Source organism: Chiloscyllium plagiosum, unplaced genomic scaffold, assembly GCF_037043375.1.
Source record: "Chiloscyllium plagiosum isolate Xiang-an unplaced genomic scaffold, Cpla_swu_hap1 HiC_scaffold_9, whole genome shotgun sequence".
Classification (NCBI taxonomy): Eukaryota; Metazoa; Chordata; class Chondrichthyes; order Orectolobiformes; family Hemiscylliidae; genus Chiloscyllium; species Chiloscyllium plagiosum.
In genome coordinates this window covers 97,097,490-97,116,381 of record NW_028270147.1, presented here as the reverse complement: position 1 = coordinate 97,116,381, position 18,892 = coordinate 97,097,490, and the positions used below count along the sequence as shown (strand labels likewise).

The 18,892-nt window shown below is 45.9% G+C and overlaps 1 long non-coding RNA gene across 1 annotated transcript in view; it reads right to left on the bottom strand.

The window, feature by feature from the left end:
- The window catches only part of LOC122545898 (uncharacterized), a 119,431-nt gene that overhangs the window by 8,061 nt on the left and 92,478 nt on the right, over positions 1-18,892 (bottom strand). The gene's annotated exons all lie outside the window — the stretch shown is intronic.

Genomic DNA, 18,892 nt, shown 5'->3' with positions numbered 1-18,892 from the left:
TCAGCTGTCCAGGGGGGCACAAGGAAGACTGGAAGAGCGATAGTGAGAGGAGATTCGAGAGTGAGGGCTATCGATAGGTGTTTCTGCAGCTGCAGATGGGAATCCAGGATGGTGTGTTGTCTCCCTGGTGCCAGGGTCAAGGATGTCACTGAACAGCTGCAGAGCACCCTGAGGGGAGAGGGGGAACAGGCAGCAATCGTTGTCCACATCGGTCCCAGTGATGGATGGAGAAAAAGAATGTGGTCCTGCAGTCAGAATTTAGGGAGCGTGGAAAGGAATTAGGAGCAGGAACTAAAAAGAAGGAATCTGCGCATTACTTCCAGTGACCCACGCAAGTGAGAAGAGGAACAGCAGGATAATACAAGTGACGGTGGGGCTGGAGAGAGGGTCCAGAAGGGAGAGCTTTAGATTCTTGGGACATTAGGAGTGGGTCTGGGAGAATAGGAACCTGGACAGACCAGACAGCATTGCTCCTGAACAGAGCTGGGACTGAGTTCCTTTGGGGTGATTTACTGGTGCTGTTGGAGCGGGTTTAAATGAACTTGGCAGGGCTGTGGGAGCCAGGAGGGAATATCAGAGAGGAACACCAAGGTCCACAGAATCCTCACCACCCATTGGGAAGGATGTGGATAATACAAATTCAAGGAATTTACAGAGACCTGCAAATATAATGGAGTCGGTATAAATGGGGTGACGGGGTCTTTAATTTCTGAATATGGACTGGGGTAGTAGCAATGTAAACAGGCAGAGAGGGGCCAGAGTTGTGAGAGTGTGATCAAGTGAATTTTCAGGTGGCATCGTGGCCAGTGAAGAAGGCTGTCTAAGAGTACGATGGAATCTTGACCAACTGGGCTGAGGAATGGAAGATGGAGTTTAATTCAGATAAATGTGAGTGCTGTATTTTTGTAAGACACAGGAGATGGGTGAGATCCTAAACAAATATTTCAGGTCAGTATTTATTGGGGAGAAGGACATGAAAGCGAGGGAATTTGGAAAAATAGTGATGTTTTGAAAAAGTCCACAATACAAAGGAGGAGATGCGAAAGATCTTAAAACATATAAAGGTAGATAAATCCCTAGGACCTGATCAGGTGTATCCCAGAACATTGTGGGAAACTAGGGAAGAGATTGCTGGGCCCCTTGCTGAGATATGTTTATCATCGACAGCTCCAGGTAAGGTGTTGGAGAACCAGAGAGGTTGGCTAATGTTGTATCATTATTTCAGAAAAGCTGTCAGGAAAAGCCAGGGAACTATAGACCAGTGAGCATGATGTCAGTGCTAGGTAAGATATTGGAGTGGATTCTGAGGGACAGGATTTACATCCACTTAGATAATCAGTGTGATTTTGTGCATGGGAAATTGTGTCTCCCTGATTTGATTGAGGAGGTGACAAAGAAGATTGATGAAGTCAGAACAGTAGACAGTGTCTGTATGGACTTCAGTAAAATGTTTGACAAGGTTCCACATGATAGACTGGTTAGTAAGGTTAGACCACATGGGATCCAGGGGGAGCTAGCCATTTGGGTAAAAAAATTAGCTTGAAGATAGGAGAGAGGGAGTGGTGGTAAAGGGTTGATTTTCAGATTGGAGATCTGTTAATATCTGTGTGCCGCAAGGAGTGGTGCTGGGTTCACTGCTTTTGGTCATTTAAATAAATGATTTCTCTGTGAATATAGGAGTTAACACAAGTTTGTAAATGACACCAAAATTGGTGGGACAGTGAATAGTGAAGAAGATTATCTCAGGGTACAGCGGGACCTTGATCACATGGGGCAATGTGCAGAGGTGTGGCAAATGGAGTTCAGTTTAGATAAATGTGAGGTGTTGCATTTTGAAAAGGCAAACCAGGGCAGGAGTTATACAGTTAATGGTAGGGCCCTGTGGAGTGTTGCTGAAATAGGAGACTGAGAGGTGAAGGTGAAGGTGAAGGTGAAGGTGAAGGTGAAGGTGAAGGTGAAGGTGAAGGGTGAGGGTGAGGGTAAAGGTAAAGGTGAAGGCAAAGGTGAAGGTGAAGGGTGAGGGTGAGGGTGAGTGTGAAGGTGAAGGTGAAGGTAAGGACATTATTCCTTAAAACTGGATCACAGGGAGACAGGGTGATAAAGAAGGTGTTGGGAACGTTTGCCTTTAGTGGTCACTGTATTGAGTATAGGAGTTGGGACATCATGTTGTAGCTGTACAGGAGATTGGTGAGGCCACTTTGGGAATAATGTGAACAAATCTGATCATTCTGTGATAGGAAAGATATTGTTAAACTTTAAAAAGGTGCAGAAAAAGATTGACAAAGATTTTGCTCGGAATTGGAGGGTTTGAACGATAGGGAGAGGATGAATAAATTGGGGTAATTTTCCCTGCAGCATCAGAGGCTGAGAAATTTATAAAACCATGAGGGACATGGATAATGTGAATAATTCAGGAAAAATGTGAATGTTTTGTGAGATGACAAATTATATTCTTAAAGATCATTCCAGAGATGATGAACATCAGTTATGAATATCCACTGGAGAATTTGGGACTGTCTTCTTTGAAGAAGGCTGAAAGGAGATATGTTCGAGGAATTCAAAATCAGGAGGGGCCTGGATACAGTAAATAGGGAGAAAATGTTCCCATATGAGAAAGGATTGAGACCGAGAGACCACAGATTGAAAGTAATTGGGAAAAGTAACAAAATGAGATGAGGAAAAACATTTTCGGCCAGTGAGTGGTTAAGGTGTGGAATTCGCTGCCTGAGAGTGTGGTGGAGGCAGCTTCAATTGAAACATTCCGAAGGGAATGAGACTGTTATTTGAAAAGGAACAATGTGCAGGGTGACAGGGCAGGAGAATGACACTCAGTGAATTGCTCATTCAGAGAGCCAGTACAGACAGGATGGACAGAATGGCCTCCTTGTGCACAGTAACAATTCTATGATTGTGTGATTGAGCAGAGTTAAAGCTGGGGGAGGTGGGAGCTCGGTGTCTCACTGTGCTGCTGCTGCTGCTGCTGCTGCTGCTGAGGTCAGTGAGATCAGAGACTGGGACAGGGAGTCAGAGCTCACATCAAACTCTGCCCGTGTCCGTCACACTGAGACTGGCAGGAGGCTACTCACTGATTTCACTCCATGCTGCAGGAATGGGACCACAGGCTGCAAATGGACAGAGCTCCTCCACACGGTGAGTAAAACTGACTGACTTAGATCTTGCTGCTTAAAGGGACAATGGAACTAAAGAAGTACAGCTGGACACCCTGTTAGACACAGTGCTCCTCAATCAAACATTTCATTCACTGCAGCTCCCCACTAACACCTTCAACAATTCAGCATTTGTGTTTTAGAAATTGTGTTTCAGTATTGACAGGGATAATACCGGAGGATTGAGGTTTATTTACTCAGTCTGAGCTTGGTTCCTTTACCGAACGTAAACCACAGTGAGAGCTCTCAGTGCAGAGGCTGCACAAAAACCTCTGCTCTCTGCTTCCCTCCATCACTCTCACCCTCTCCCTACCCTTCTCTCTCTCCTTCACTCATGGCTTTTGCTCTATCTGTCAGTGTATCTCTGGGTTGTGTCCAGCTAGGCTTGGGCAATTTGTGAAATTTATTTTTTGATGTTAAATCTTGCAGCTGCTCTTCAAGTGTGGCCATGGAGTGCAGGTGGAAACATGAGGCCTTCAGTGAGTGGTGAACACCACAGGGACTGGAGTGTGTTGTGGACAGTGACAATTCTGGCATGGGTTAGTTTATTCACTTTTATTTATATGTAACTGTGGATGTGTCAGTGCAGGTGGTGGGACGGTGTGTCCATTATTATACATTATATACAACTGTGGGTTGTGTCAGTACAGGAGGTGGTGCTGTGCACATTGAGGTTTTTGTACGGCTCTGTATCACCGTGAAGGCCAGCTGTAATACTGCTGACAGTAATAGTCAGCGACATCCTCATTCCGAACGTTGCTGATTGTCAGGGTGAAACTGGTCCCTTATCCACTGCCGGTGAATCGTTCGGAGACTCCTGTGATTCGAGTTGTTGCATTGTAGATCAGGAGAGAGGGTTTCTGACCTTCTCGCTGCTGGTACCAAGCAAGGTAGCTGCTAATACTTTGACTGGCCGTACAGGTGATGGTTGCAATCTGGCCCAGTCCCACTGACAGCACCAGGGAGACTGGGTCATGGTGATGTCCCCACTGATACCTGAGGGGTCAGAGAGAAACACAGTGAAGTCAGAACTGTCACAGAAAGAGCCGGTCAAATGAGAGATTGTTGGAGACACTGAGCATTCCTCTGGTTTCAGCATTTTCCCTTCAATCACAAGTCAGTGGAATTGGAGTGAAATGGAGAGCAGCTAAAGATTCAAAGCGGAAGGAGAGAGATTTGTACCTGCGACACAGAATGCCAGGGGCCAGATCAGCTGGATTTGTGAAATCATGGTGTGTGCTCCTGTCCCTGTGCCTGGTTCCTGATAAACTCTCCCTTCACTGGGCTCCGCTTTATAAAGCTGCAGCCTGTGAGAGTCTGACTGGGTGTTCCTCAGTATGTAAATGGCATCAGGCAGAGAGAGCCACGTCAGCCCCTCACACTTCCTCTTCTCTCTCTCTGTCTCTCTCTGTGTCTCTGTCTCAGACAGTGATTGATGTGAACAGCACTGACTGAGGCCATTTGGCCCATTGTGTCTGTGCTGGTAAACAGCGATCTGATGACACTAATCCCATCCTCCAGCTCTTGGCCCATTACCCTGGAGGCTACAGCAACACAAGGGAATATCTAAACACTGCTCCAATGTCACGACAGTTTGTGACTCAACCAGCCTTTCACGCAGTGATTTCCAGACTCCCACCACCCTCTGAGTTAAAACATTTGTCCTCAACTCTCCTCTCTCTCTCCAACTCGACTGGGCCTGGACTCACTCAAGTTTAGAAGGATGAGAGGGGATCAGATTGAAACATATAAAATTCTAAGAGGGCTGGGCAAGGAGGAGGTTTCCCCTGGTTGGGGAGTCTGGAACCAGGGGACCCAGTCTCAGGCGGATACCGGGTAGATCATTTAGGGCTGAGATGAGGAAACATTTCTTCACTCAAAGGGTGGTCAATCTATTGAATTCTCTACCACAGATGGCTGTGAAGGACAAGGAACTGAATATATTCAAGAAAAAGAGAGAGATAATTGTTTTGCATTTTAACAGCATGAAGGGAATGGGGAGAAAGCAGGAATATGGTTTTGAGATGGAGGGTCAGCCATGATCATACTGAATGACAGAGCAGACTCAAAGGGTTGAATGGCCAACTCCTGCTCTAGTTTCTGTGTGTCCATGTCTGTGTTACCATCAAACTCTGTCCCTGGTTACTGAGTCCCTTACTCTTGTAAAATGTCCCTTCCTACCCACCCTATCACTGCCCCAAATAATCTTATACCCCTCTATCATGTCCCCTCTCAACCTTCACTGCTCCATGCAAAACAACCCCAACCTTTCCAATCTTTCCTCACAGCTGGCCCTCCATCCCAGGCAGCATCCTGGGAAATCTCTGCACCGTCTCAAGTACAATCACATCCTTCTCAGAATGTGGTGACCACGACCTGTCCACCTCTCTCTCTCTATCTCCCTTTCTGACTCACATCTGCCACTTGTTTCTCTCTACTACTATCTCTTTCTCCCACTGTTAATCTCTTTCATATTCTCTCTCTCTCTTTCTTTCTCTCTTTCACTCTGTCTCATAACCACTCTCTCCAACTCACTCACGCTTCCTCACTCCGTCGGATATTCTCTATTTCTCCATCTCTCTCTGTCTCCGTCACCCGCTTCAATTGAAAGCCTCCAAATGTTAGCTGCCCCTTTCTTTTCCTCCCTCTGTCTCTCTCCCTATCTCTCCGTATCCCAATCTACAGTCTTTCTCCCTCCCTCTCGGTCATTTTGTCTCTAACCATACTCTTGTCTGTCTCTCTCTCTCTCTCACACACACACACACACACTCAACCCTACCCTCTCTCTCCCGATTCCCTTCATTCTTGGTCTCACTCCTCTTGTTCTTTCTGTCACTCTTTCCCTCACTCCATCCCTCTCAGTCACATCTTGTTTCTCTCCCTCTATCCCTCAACACCACCATTTCTACCTCTCTCGACCTCTCTCTTGGTCACCTCACATATCTCACACTGTCTCAGATGCTCCTCCCTCTATCCCTTGATCACACACGCGCAGACACTCTCGCTCTAACTCTCTCTGTCTCACTTCTCTCTCTTTCTCACAGTGTCCCGGGTGGTGATAGTTGAATGCAGGATAAATCTCCCTCTGCTCTGCCCCACTAATGGATGTTAACCCTTGACCCCAGAAGCATTTCTTCTCCTGGAGTAAGGCCCTATTTCTCACATTGACCAGGGTTTGACCTCTCTCAGGAAGATGAACAGATTCTTGTCAAATGAAGGGCAGTTCTGCGCTGTTGGCCTATTCTCACTGGGGACTGGTTTGGACACAAACCTCATTCCATGAAGGCCCAGCAGAGAGAGGAGATCCTCAGGCCATCAGTGTGAGCTGGAGGGACAGGACAGGCTCTGACCCACTGACCCATCCTGTCCATTCAAAACATTTCCAATCCCTTCCCCTCTCCTTTCCCTTCCATGATCAGTCTCTGAATCAGGGTGTTTCACTGGGATGAGTTACAACAGAAAGGAAGTGAACCACACAGCAACCATGATGTCTATGATACACTGAGCACTCCAACAGAGACCAGTAAACATGGGCCTCCTTCTGACTGGATCCTGCAATAGAAACCAGTAAACATGGGCCTCCTATTCACTGCACCTTCCAATGGAGATGAGCAGATGACTGAGTTTTTGACAAAGTAATCAAGAAGGTAGATTAAGGTAGAGCAGTACACATTGTCTACATGGACTTTAGCAAGGCTTATACATGGTTCCCCCTGGTAGACTGCTTAGTAAGATTATATCACATAGGATCCAGGGAGAGCTAGCCAATTGGATATAAAATTGGCCTGATGGTGGGAGGCAGAGGCTGGTGAGAGAGAGTTGTTCTTCAGACTGGAGGCCAGTGACCAGCCGTTTGCCACAAGAATCGATCCTGGATCCACCGTTGTTCATCATTTATATGAACAATTTGGATGAGAAAATAGTAGGAACGGTCAATAAGTTTGTGGCTGACATTAAAATTGTTGGCATCGTGGACAGGGAAGAAGGTTATCTAAGAGTGCAATGTCATCTTGATCAACTGGGCCAGTGGGTCAACAAATCCAGATGGAGTTTAATGTTGATAACTGCAAGGAATTGCATTTTCGTAAGACATACCAGGGCAGGAGTTACACAATTAATGGTAGAGCCATGGGGAGTGTTGTTGAACAGAGAGACTGAAGGGTACAGGTACATAGCTCCTTGAAAGTGGTGTCACAGATAGACAGGGTGGTGAAGAAGGTATTTGGCATGCTCACCTTCACTGGTCAAAGCAGGGAGTACAGGAGCTGGGACATCATGTTACAGCTGTACAAGGCATTGGGAAGCCACATTTGGACACTATGTACATTTCTGCTCACCCTACTATAGGAAGGAAGTTATTACACTGATTTGGGTAAAAGAAAGACTAACAGGGATGTTACCAAGATTGGAGGGTTTGAATTATAAGGCGAGGATGGATAGGCCGAGATGTTCCAGAAGAGACCAGTGAACAACAGCCTCCCTCAAATAGGACTGTCCAGTACCTGAGCTGCAAACCCACATCCTCTCTGTCATGTAGGTCTCTTATTTCATTCTCAGCAACATTGTCTGTCTCTCCACTACCTCAGCTCTTTGACCACAGAAACCCTAATTCCTGCTTGTCCCGCCTCCTAACTATATGATTCCAATGTCCTCTCCCAGCTTCCTAAAGCCATATTCCATAAACTCCGACTTGTCTGATATGGAGTGGGCCCTTCACTGTCTTACCTGTATGTCATTGCAGAATGACCCCTGACCTCACCATCAGCCAATTGCCTCCATGGCTTCCCTCCTCCCTCACTCTGTGTTCTACTGCAGACTTAAGTTCCCTCCCTTCCCCTTCCATCTCCTGTCTCTGGTCTCCTGTCCATTGCTGCTTCCTCCATCCCACCATTGACAGCAGAGCCTTCAGACCCCTAGAGCATGCTCTCTGACCTCGTGCCCTTCATCCCTCCCCCTCTCAATGGTTGTGCTGTTGAAGATATTGTTCAGTTCCTTCACTTTTGTTTCACGGTTCACTTGCCATGGATTTTTTTTAGATTAGATTACATTACAGTGTGGAAACAGGCCCCTCGGCCCAACAAGTCCACACCGACCCGTCGAAGTGCAACCCACCCATACTCCTACATTTGCCCCTTACCTAACATTACGGGCAATTCACCTGACCTGCACATCTTTGGACTGTGGGAGGAAACCGGAGCACCCAGAGGAAACCCACGCAGACACGGGGAGAATGTGCAAACTCCACACAGTCAGTCACCTGAGGCAGGAATTGAACCCGGGTCTCTGGCGCTGTGAGGCAGCAGTGCTAACCACTGTGCCACCGTGCCGCCCACTAATTTATTCCAGTAAATCTAGTCTGGCCTATTCCCTGAGTTGGTTCAAAACTGTTTTGTTTGAGAAAACACTCTTCTGTAAACTGGGTTGTCTGTTTCTCCCAGTCATTGTGTAAAGGTGAGTCTAAGAGTGTGTAAGCTCTTATACAACGCAGACAGAGGTCACTGGGCCTATTGTGACTGTTAGTCAAATGAGTCCAATGAGTCCCATTTACCCAGCCCTTCCTGTATAACCCTGCAATTGTTTCCTTTTCAGCTATTTCTCCAAATGCCCTTTTGAAAGTTGCTGTTAAATCCACTTCCACACACCTTGCAGACAGGCATCATGAACTCGCTGGATAAAAATGTTCCTAACTTCTCTCTTGTCCTTCAGACCCTTTCTGAAATGTGTGCCCTCTGGTTACTGACCCTCCTGCCTGGAGAAACAATTTGTCTTGTGTTTACTGCATCCAAACTCTCTAATTGTGAAACCCTCATTGAGTGAGACCTATTTTCAGCACAGGGGGAGAACATTCAGCCTGTCAGGTAAATGCTGTCATTTCATGGAGCAATCCAGTCAGTCCCACCCCCTCCCCTACTTGATCCCCAGGGCCTTGCAGGTTTATTTCCATCAAGAGCCCATCCAATCTGCCATTGCAATAACTGAGTGTCTTCACCTGCCTCACCTGAATGGGCACTAATTTCCAAGTCATTACCAATTGCTGGTAAAAACAAAGTTCTTCCTGACATCCTGTATCTCTTACCGAACAAAATGTAAGGTAATCTCAATGTGAAGATAGGATTTTGTCACCACACGGACTGTGCGGTGGTCACTCTTACTGATACTGTCATGGACAGATACACCAGCAGCAGACAGATTGGTGAGGGTGATAGTGAGTATGTTTTTCCCTCTTGTTGGTTCCCTCACCACCTGCCCTAGGTCCAGTCTAGCAGCTGAATCAGGTGGAGTGTGACCACCTTGCTCAGTAGTGATGCTTCTGAGCAGGTCCTGATGGTGGACTTTGAAGTCCCTGACTCAGAGTATATCCTGCATCCTTCCCACACTCAGTGCTCCCTCCAAGTGTTGTTCAAAATGGAAGAGGACTGACTGCTCAGTTGAGGTTGGAGGGGAGGGCGGTGCTATGTGGTAATCAGCAGGAGGTTTCCTTCCCCATGTTTGACCTGCTGTCATGAGGCTTCATGGGTTCCATAGTTAATGGTGAGGTCTCCCAGGGCAACTCCCTTCTGACTGTACACACCACTGTGTTGCCTCCCCTGCTTGGTCTATCCTGCCAGTTAAAAACTGAATGAGGGAACAATTCTGTGCAGGTTTCACAGCTTGGAGACAGAGCTGCTGCTGGATTCTGTTTCTGATCTCCGAGTGCAGGTGTGTGTGTTTGTGAGAGAGTGACTGACACTTTTTCCATCACTGTGCTGTTTCTGCAAACAATAAATCCCAGAACCAGCCTCCTGTGCTGTCAGGTTCCAGGGAGTGCAGACAGTTCACAGTTTTCTCCCATCTCAGTAATAAACGTCCAGCTGCTCCGAGCTCCTTCTTTCACTTCCTCTCTTGGTGAAGTTTCAACCTTGCGATCTGACAGTCTTTGCAGTTATTTTTTACACTGGGGCTTTCTGCTGTGGTCAGAATCTCTAATAATAAGTGTCCAATCAGTGACAATCACAGCAGCTAAGAGCAGTCAGGACTGAGGAGCCAGGCTCACTGGGAAACACATTGGGAAGATGAAACCCATCCTCTTCAGATCCCGGTACAACCTCCATCCCTCTCCCTGAGCATTGTCTGCTGCTCAACCAAACTCTTCATAAGCTTGGTCTCATCTTTGAGGTTGATTTGAGCCCCACATCCTCCACATCACAAAGATCAGTCACTGAAAATCTCAGCCATATCATGGGGACTCCAAGTATGACCATTCCAATGTTGTCCTGCCCCATATCACAGCCACCACACTCTGTAAATGTCAGCTCATCCCAAACTCTGCTGCCCATATCCAAACTCACACCGAGTCCCTTCCTCATCCCCCACCCATCCCTCCACCCCCCCCACCAATGCTCACTGACCTATATTGGCTCCCGGTCTCGCAACATGTCAATTTTCAAATTCTCATCCTTGTTCTCAAACCCCTCCTTGTCTTCTCTGCACAACCAGATCATGCTTCCTCAGATCAGGGGACCAAAACTGCACAGAATAGAATCATAAAATCACACAGTACAGAAGAGGCCCTTCAGCCCATTAAACCCATACCAGCCAAACAACACTAAACCTACATGAGTCCCGCTTTCCAATATTAGGCCCACAGCTTTGAATGTTATGACATTTCAGTGTTCACCCAATTACATTTTAAAGGTTATGAAGTTTCCTGCCTCAACTACCCTCCCAGTCAATGCATTCAGACCCTCACCATCTTCTGGGTGAAAATTATGTTCCTCAAATCCCCTCGAAAGCTCCTGCCTTTCACATTGAATGTGTGCCACCATGTTATTACCTCTCTGTCTAAGGAGAACTTTCTATCCACCCTATGCATTCCCCTCATAACCTTATATATCTCTATCAGAGATCCCCCTCAACCTTCTCTGCTACAAAGAAAACAACCTGAGCTTATCTAAACTCTCTTCATCATTGAAATGCTCCATCCCAGGCAACTTTCTGGTTAATCTCATCAGCACCCTGTCCAGTGTAATCACATCCTTCCTATAGTGTGGTGGCCAGAACTGCACACAGTACTTCAGCTCTCGCCTCCCCTCAGTTCTGTACAGCTCCAACATAACCTCCCTGTTTTTATCACCCACCCCTGAAATTAGAAAGCTAAGTGTCCCATATGTCTTCATTCCCGCCCTGTTGTGTCTTCCACAGTGCTTCACCTGACATTTAGCAGGGTTAAATTCCACCTGCCTTTGCTCTGCCTATCTGACCAATCCACTTATATCCTCCTGTAACACCTTCTTCCTCACAGTTAACCATCCTTCAATTTTCATGTCACACACAAACTTAGTTATCATTCACTGACCCCACCCCTCACCCCATCACATTCTCATCCACATTGTTTCTAAGTTTCACAAACAATAAGGGACCCAACAGTGATCCCTGTGGTATCCCACTGCACACTGGACTCCAGTCACACAAACAGCTTTCTGCCTCGACCCTCTGTCTCCTGTCACTGAGCGAAATTTTGATGGAATACTCCAGGTGTGATCTTACTGACACCCTGCAAAATTGCAGCAAGATATCCCTGCCCCTGTACTTGAATCCTGTCACTATGAAGGCCTCAATACCATTGGCCTTCTTCACTACTTGCTGCTCCTGCAATGCTTACTTTTAGCGACTGGTGTATAAAGACACCCAGGTCTTATTATACCTCCCCATTCCCAATCTATCCCCATTCAGATAATAACCTGCCTTCCTGTTTTTGATACTAAACAGGGTAACTTCACATTTATCCATATGATACTTCATCTGTGACTTACTCAACTCATCCAAATCACACAGAAGCATCTCTGCATCCTCCTGACAGCTCCCCCTCTCAACCAGCTTTGTGTCATCTGCTAACCTGGAGATATTAATCTTAATTCCATCATCTAAATCATTAACATATCATGTGAATCATTGGTATCCAGGCTTGCGGTCCAGACCTGAGCTCATCCAGCCCTTTCAGAAAAAGGCCCATTTATTCCTACATTACATCTGTATCAATGATTTGGATGAGAATGTACAAGGCATGATTCGTAAGTTTCCGGATGACACTAAAATAGGCGGTATCGTGGACAATGAGGCAGGTTATCAGAAAGTGCAGCAGGACCTGGGGAAGTAGGCAGAGAAATGGCTAATGGGGTTTAATGTAGACAAAGGTGAGGTCTCGCATTTTGGAAAGTCAAATCAGGGTAGGGGTTTCATGGCGAATGGTGAGGGAGTATAGTGGAGCAGAGGGACCTTGGAGTTCAGGTGCACGATTCTCTGAAAGTGGAGTCACTGTTGGACAAGGCAGTGAAGAAGGTTTTTGCCACACTGGCCTTCACAATTGAGTATAGAAGTTGGGAAGTTACGTTACAGTTACACAGGATGTTGGTGAGGCTGCACTTGGATTATTGTGTTCAGTTTTGGTCACCTTGTTATACAAAGGACATTATTCAGCTGGAAAGGGTGCAGAAGAAATTTACAAGAATGTTGCCAGAACTCAAGGGACTAAGTTATATAGAGAGGTTGGATAAGCTAGGACCTTTTTCTCTGGAGCATAGAAGACTGACAGGGGATCTTTTAGCAGTGTGTAAGACCATGAATGGCATGGATAGGGTGAATGCACTCAATCCTTTTCCCAGAGTTTGCGAATAGAGGACTAGAGGGCATCAGTTTAAAGTTAGAGCGGAAGGAATAAAAGGGAACCTGGGGTGCTCTTTTTAATACAGATGGTGGTCTGCATGTGGAATGAACTGCCAATGGAAGTGATTGAGGTGGGTGCATTGACAACGTTTAAAAGGCAATTGGCCAAATACATGGATAGGAAAGGTTCAGAAAGACATGGGCCAAGTGTATGGAAATTGGGTTAGTGTGGTCGGACATTTTGCTCGGTGTGGGCCAGTTTCGGCCGAAGGGCCTATCTCTGTGCTGTAGGACTCTATGACTCCATTACTTTGTTTTCTGTCTGCAATCAGTTTTCTATCTATGTCAGTACATGCCCGCAATCCCATGAGCCTTAATTTTATACGCAATTCACTTTTGTGGGATTTATCAGAAGCCTTTTGAAAGTGCAAATGAAGCACATTAGTCCAGAATTAAGAATCTAATGATGACTATGAATCCACTGTTGATTGTTGGAAAAATCCATCTGGTTCACTAATGTCCTTTAGGGAAGGAAACTGCCATCCTTACCTGGTCTGAAGTACATGTGTCTCCAGACCTACAACTATGTGGTTGACTTTAAACTGCTCTCTGGGCAATTAGAGATGGGCAATAAATGCTGCTGATCCAGTGACACCTTCATCCCGTGAATGAATAAAGAAAAAAGAATTCACTATCTCCCCTTATTAAATCTAATCCTTACATCATCAAACAATTCCAGTTGATTTGTTAAATATGATTTCCTTTCCCAAAATCCATGCTGACTCGATCCAATCCTGTCACTGTTTTTCATTCGCTCAGCTATTAAATCTTTTATAACGGACTAAAGCATTTTCCCCAATATCAATATCAGGTTGACTGGTCTAAAATTCCATGTTTTTTCTCTCCCTCCCATTTTAAGTGTGAGGTTACATCAGCAACTCTCCAATCTGAATGACCTGTTCCAGGATCAATAGAATCTTGGAAGATGACCACCAATTTTTCCAAAATTTTTGAGCCATTTCCTGAATACCTAGGATGTCGATTATCAAACTTTAATCCCATCAATTTTCCCAAAATCATTTCCTTTTAAAAACTGATTTTCTCCAGTTCCTCCCTTGCTCTAGACCCTGTGAACACAACAATCTGGGGATGTTTTAGAGTCTTCCTTTGTGTACAATAGTCCTGAATATGTATTTCATTATACTGCCATCTTTTTGTTCTCATTATAACATTGTAAATTTTGTGTGCAACTTTCTTGAATGCCTTCTGGAAGTTCATGTGAACAATACCCATTGACATTCCCTTATCTCACCTCTTTAATAAAATGTAGCCAGGTTAGGTGTTTAACCCTGAGAAATTCCATGCTGACTTTCTCGAATCAGTTCATATTTGTCAGACATTCTATCTCTAAAAAACAGATTCAATCACTTCCCAACAAGAGACATTCAATGGAGAGGTTCATTGTGAATGAATTAGTAAACAGCTAGCACTAACACAAGGGACTGAACAGCCTCCTACTGTGCTGGATCCTTCTCTGTCTCCTTGACTGAAACATTCCGATAGGAACAGGAGCTGGGCTGCAGCTTCAACAATAAGTTCAATGTGGACGGATGGAGTGTCATTAGTGGGGAATACACAGTGTACATTGTGTTCAGGAGCCCCTCGAAAAGACGTCTTTCTCTTTCTACCTTTTCAGCTCCAGAGCCATTATGAAGGAGCTGAAAGGATCTTTGGTGAAGGTGTTTCCGGACGGTGATGGCTGTGTGAAGGGTTTCAACAGTGATTAATGATTGCAGCTCGTTGTTAAGTCTGCTCCTCCCCCACTACTGATCAAACCATGTAACCTCCTGTCACACTGAGTGACATTGCAATCAATATCATAGTGTCAGTGCCAGCAAACAACAGCATCACAGTCTGACCCACTGGGACAGGCATCACTGCCTGACGTCAAAGAACGAAGCCTGTATCCCCTCCCCCACCACAATCATAAACCGTACAGCATCAAAAACATAATGAGACCCAATCCCTTCTATTAAATACTGACTCCCAGAGAACCCCAGTCAGCACCAAGACAGAGGGAGGGCTGGGGGGAGGGGAGTGTAGGGCGGTGAAGAGAGAGAGAGAGATGGAATGTCCTCCTACTGTCCCTATTCCTTCTGTTCTGATGATGGTGTTGGTGTGTGTTAATGAGAAATTGGGTTCCTCTGTTGAAACTGCTCCTGATTTAATGATGGAGCTGGAAGCCAGGAGAAGCTGCAGAAGCTTACATTTTCCCGGTTCTGGAGGAGATTCCCCCTCTCAGATTCACCATTTCCACTCACTCCCAAAACCTGACCCGAGATCTCCTATGATCCGGAGTGCACCTGTTCCTGTCCAATATCAAGTCGAATTATGACAATTGCTGTGGGGAAAGGATCTCTCTCTCTCTCTCTCTCTCTCTCTCTCTATCTCTATCTCTTTCTGCCCCCCCCCCGCCCCCCCCCCCACTCTCTCTCTCTCTTTCTATGAGCTCTATCCCTCTCTCCATTTGAGCTGCTGAGGGTCTGATCTGAGCGAATTCCAGTGAATCCCATGGAAAATAATGTGAGATATTTGGAGTGTAAGTGTGATGAAGTAAATGTGAACCATTGCAGCAAAGACATTACAGATGGTTTGTACAGACAGCAAAGCCCAAACCAGAGCATTGTGTCAATCAACACAGAACTAATGAAAGCTTCAATAAAAACGGTTATTAATGTGATTCTCAGAGATGTGTCATAATTCTCGATTCAAACAACTCTTACCCAGTGAGAGTCCTGAAAGGCCTCCTCCTGTTCCAGAGATCTGTGGAATGTGTTCTGAACTCAAATTTCCATACTTCAAGAGATATTCCCAGATCTGAATCCTGGGATCACTCAGATAGTTTACACACATACACACGCATGCACGCACACACAAACACACACACACCCCACATCAGAAGTGGTCCCTCGCAGATAAGGACGACCCTCAGGGTGAGTCCATATGTGGCTGGACAGACTGATGTGGCGACTGCAGGTTCTGCTATATGTGGGGCACGTGGCGATCACGGGAAGGGGTAGATGGGGCATTGGTGTCGCAGAATGTTCCTTTCCCTGTTTTCGTCTGGCTTCCATTGTTTCTCCCGGTGGCGAGTCTCAAGGTGCTCGATGCTCATCCTCCACTTTAGACAGTTTTGGGCCAATGAATCCCAGGTGTCTGTGGGAATGCTGCACTTTGCCAATGAGGCCCTGAGGGTATCCCTGAACCACTTCCTCTGTCCACCTGGGGCTTGCCTGCAGTTTCAAAGCTGGGAGTAGAGCACCTGCTTGGAGAGGCTTGTGTCGGTCATGCAGACGACATGTCCAGCCCATTGTGGCCAATCAAGGGTGGTCAGTGCCTCAATGCTGGGGATGTTGGCCTGGTCGAGCATTAACTGGTATTTGTGTGTCTGTCTTCCCTGCTGACTCACAGGATCTTGTGAAGGCAGCATTGGTGATACTACTCCAGTGCCTTGAGGTGCTTTCTCTGACAGTCCATGTCTCAGAGCCATATTGGAGGGTGGGAACCACCACAGCTCTGTAAACCATAAGCTTGGTGTCAGAACTGTTTTTGTTGTCCTTGAACACCCTTTTCCTCAGGCGGCTGAAGCCTGCGCTAACGCATTGGGGGTGATGTTGGATCTCTTCATCAACAAGTGCTTTGGCTAACAGAAGATTTCTCTGGTATTGGAAGTGGTGAACATTTTCCTTATGGACCTTGATGATCAGGAGTTTGCTCCACAATGCCAGGCCAGGTTGGTGTAGGACCTTCATCTTGTGAATGTTTAGGGTGATACCCATGCTCTCATGTGATTCACTAAAGATGCTGACAAAGGTCTGGAGTACATTCTCTGAGATTACACACACACACGCATCATCTACATACTGCAGCTCGATGACACTGGTTGAGGTAACTTAGGTTTTGCCTTGAAGGCAACAGAGGTTGAATAATTTCCAACACTCTCTGTAAGTTAGCTCCATTCCAGCAGAGTTTGCTGGTGGTGAGGTGAATCAGTGCAACGAGGTAGAATGAGAATAGTGTTGGGGCGATAATCCAGCCCTGCCTGACATTGGTCCAAATGGGGAATGGGTCGGCGATGAAGCCATTTGTGATTGTGGAGCAGGCAACGGATGGTGACAAATATAATGGTGCAAACAAAGTGGAGAATGTAGGGGTCTCTCCCTCTCACACATACACACACACACACAAACTCTCCTAGATTCTCTCACACTCTCTTCCACATACAGTGGGATAAGTGGAAGCAACAACTTGATAATAGACCACAGGATCTTTTCCAGCTGTAAGATGCAATGAATCCAGTGATGACTCTGAAACATTGACAAACGTCATAAAAACTCATCAGGTTCACTCATGTGCTCTGGGGAAGGAAATCTGACATTCTTATCTGGTCTGGCCTCCATGTGGTACCAGAGCCAATGATGAAGCAGGAGAAGCTCCTTGCAGGAAAATCTACATCAGAGCAGTGGGAGTCTTTCCAAATGAAATAGTGAGAGTGCAGGGCCAAAATGTTCCTGTAAAGGTGAAGAGTAGGACCAAGGCCAGAGAACCTTGGATGTCAAGGGATGGACAGGATTGGAGAAGGAAAAAGGGGAACGTTTATGGCAGTTGGTGAGGACTCAGCATTGTACTGAAGATTAGAGGGACCTCAGTGAGTATATCCAAAAATCTCTGAAGGTAGCAGGACAGGGTGATATGGTGGTTCAGAAGACAAATGGGATACTTTCCTTTATTAGAATATAAGAGCAAGGTTGGGGGGGAGGGGTGGGGAGGGAGATGGTTGGTGGTGGGGGGTTATGCTAGAACTCCATAAAACACTGGTTAGGCCATAACTGGAGTATTGTGTTTAGTTCTGGTCACCATATTATAGGAAGGGTGTGGTTGTACTCCAGAGGGGGCAGAGGGAATTTCCCAGGATGCAGCCTGGCCTGGAGGGTCTGAGCTATGAGGAAAGATTTGAAAGGCTGTGGTTGTTTTCCTTGGAGCAGTGAAGGCTCAGAGGGGACCTGATGGAGGGCTACAAGACTATGAGGGCAGAGAGAGAGTGGATAGGAATGCATTCTTTTCATAAATTGGCTAAACTGGGATTAAAAATAGGTTAATTACACGAACATCTGTTGTTTGAAAAATATTGGAATTAATTATTAAGGGAACAGTAATAATAATAGAAATATTAAGGCTGACTAATTTTTTAGAGTTTATCATAAAAGACCCACCAGAGTGGATAGAGGGGATCCAGTAGATGTGTTGTAATTGGATTTCCAGAAGGTGTTCAGCAAGGTGCCCAACAGAAAGTTAAATGATAAGAGCCCATGGAGTTTGAGGTTGTGTATTGACATGGATAGAGAACAGGCAAATGGACAGGAAACAGAGAGTGGGAATAAGGGGGTTCCTTTTCAGGTTGGTGACCTGTGACCAGTGATGTTACACAGGGATCAGTGCTGGGACCACAACTGTTTACAATATTTTCAATGACGTGGAAGAAGCAAGTGAATGTACTGTAGCCACAATTACAGGTGGCACAAACCGAGGTGGGAAAGGCAAGTTGCAAGAGTGATACAAACAGTTATCAGATATTTATTGGTGAGGTCAGTGAGGAAAGGTTGGCAGATGAAGTTTCATGTGGGACAATGTGAAGTTGTACCTTTTGGAAGGGAGAACAAAACAACAAAATATTATTTAAATGGAGAAAAACTGAGAAAGGTGCAACATGAACATGCCTGAAACACAGAAAGTTAGCGCACGGGAGCAGCAGGGAATCAGGAAAGCTATTGGGATGTTGGCCCTTATTTCAAGGGGATTTCAAGGGGAAGTGTAGGGAATTCTTACTGCCAATGTACAAGATGCTGGTGAGACCACAGCTGGAGTGGTGTGAACAGCTTTGGTTGCCTTTTTTATGAAACATATTATTTCACTGGAGGCAGATCAGAGAGTGTTCACTGGGATGATCCTCAGTGTGGAGGGGGCTGTCTTATGAGCAAAGGTCAAAGGTTTGAAATCTGCTTGCTGGAGTTTAGGAAAATGAA